Here is a 2,319-nt window from a genome sequence, read left to right on the forward strand (position 1 = left end):
AATGATCCCGAAAAAGTCCCCATATGACCCCGACGAGATCCCGCACGGATCCCGAAAACCATCCAGAAATGATGCCGGAAGGGTCCCCAAATGATCGCGAAATAGTCCCGAAATGATTCCGGAATAGTCCCGAAAATGTTCCAAAATAACCCCGACGGGATCCCGGACGGATCCCGTAAACTATACAGAAATTATCCCGGAAGGGTCCCAAAATGATCCCGAAATAGTCCCGAAAAAGTCCCGAAATTACCCCGGCGTAATCCCGGACCGATCCCGAAAACCATCCAGAAATGATCCCGGAAGGGTCTCGATATGACCCTTACGGGATTACAAATAAGGTGAAGCTAATTATAAAACCATGTTAATAAGGCAGCAGGCGCATTGGAGCGAATAAAAATTTAGATAGAAACATACAGGTAAAGCTAATAAAAGCGTGCTAGTAAAAACAATTGATGGAGGGCGGATGGCGGGAGTAGAGGAGAGGACCACTGATCGTTCCTCCAAAATTGTCTAGATCTCGTTCTGTATGTACCAGATACCAAAAACTATTGATTTAGGAGAAAATTTAGATTGAGTTATAACAATTTATGGATTTTACACCAGAGGGGGAGATAAAGGGGGCGGTCGGAGGGTGTCACTGCTTACTTTGTAAGCCCTGGACTTATTTGACCCCTTGAGTCTGTGATATTGATGAAGGCCAGTATACGTAAAGTTATAATGTGTAAAAATTATGAAAAATAATTTCTCGAAGGGTCGTGGGACCCCCACCCCTCTTTCAATGTTCGAAAAAAATTTCGCTAGTAGACTACTGTCTGTGTCCCAAATTTCATCAAAATCCGTGTAGCCATTCTGGCGTGATTCAGTCGCAAAGACGAAAAAATATAATAATTAAATTATAACTGTTCCTAGGGGGCGGGGACCACGCCCCTTTTGAAAAATATATAGCTAGTAGATCCTTCTAGACTATTGGCTATATGTGTGCAAAATTTCATCCAAATCGGTCCAGCCGTTCTTGCGTTATTGAGTCACAAAGACAAACGTCTGGACAAACATCCAAACATCCAAACATCCAAACATCCAAACATCCAAACATCCAAACATCCAAACATCCAAACATCTAAACATCCAAACATCCAAACATCTTAACATCCAAACTTTCCCATTTATAATATATATTAGATATTAGATTAGAATTAGATTAGAATTAGATTAGATTAGATATATATAAGTCTTCTTTTATACAAATTATTTTTGAAAATCACCCATAATATATTTAAAGTGTGTTTTTAAATATTTCTCAGTGTTTATATAAACTTTTGCCCCTGAAATATATAATATATATAAGTCTTCTTTTATACAAATTATTTTTGAAAAGCACCCATAAAATATTTAAAGTGTGTTTTTAAAATTCTCAGTGTTTATATAAACTTTCGCACCTGAAATATATGTATATCCACAACTCCAGCTCAACAAAATATTTTTTTTAGAAAATAAGTTTCCAAGCGGAGCAGAAAAATGCACATTTTGTTCAACATGCTATCGTCAGGTTATGCCAGGCAAAATTCCAAACATTTGTTTGGTAAATGGCCTCCAATTTCCAGACATACCTGATGTTTTGAAGAATCTGACATGCCTAGAAGAACGGCTTATATCTCCAAGAATTCCTTTTATGAGAATAGTATCTCTCGGGTACGAGCGTCAATGTGCTGTTAGAGGAGCGGTTGTAAAAGTTCCTATTTCCGTAGTTCAGACAGTTACCACTCTTCCTCGAAGATTTGAGGATGCACAAGTGATTCAAGTACACTTAAAACGTCGTTTGGAGTATAACCATAGCTTTATAGTAGAAACTATAAGGCCAGCAAGAGTAATAGCAGCACTTCAGTGGCTCATGGATACGGATCTGTATCGTTTCCACAATATTCAATTGTCCGAAAGATGGTTAGCAGACTATAGGAACAACGAAACAGTTCAATTTCTAGCAGATCCAAACGATGAGACTTTCGTAAGAGCATTACAGAGTTCTCTACACAATATTAAAATTGAGGCTAGTGTAGAAGATGAAATAAATCCCGGAGGACAAGAAACTCTTTTGGACAACGAGTCCATTGATAACCTTCCACTGGAACGAGTGGAAATAGCTCCTGGTGAAGGACGAACTCCCATCGACATTACACGAGACGATGATGCGAAGGAGTTATCTTTTCCAACAATATTTTGTGGCAAAAAAGAACAACTGATCTAACATATAGCAAAATTGCGCAGAAGTACGAAGATATGATCGATGCTGTGCGCGTGTTGATAATTTGCTATGGAAATATA

The sequence above is a fragment of the Eurosta solidaginis genome, chromosome 3 (genome assembly GCF_040869045.1).
Source record: "Eurosta solidaginis isolate ZX-2024a chromosome 3, ASM4086904v1, whole genome shotgun sequence".
Classification (NCBI taxonomy): Eukaryota; Metazoa; Arthropoda; class Insecta; order Diptera; family Tephritidae; genus Eurosta; species Eurosta solidaginis.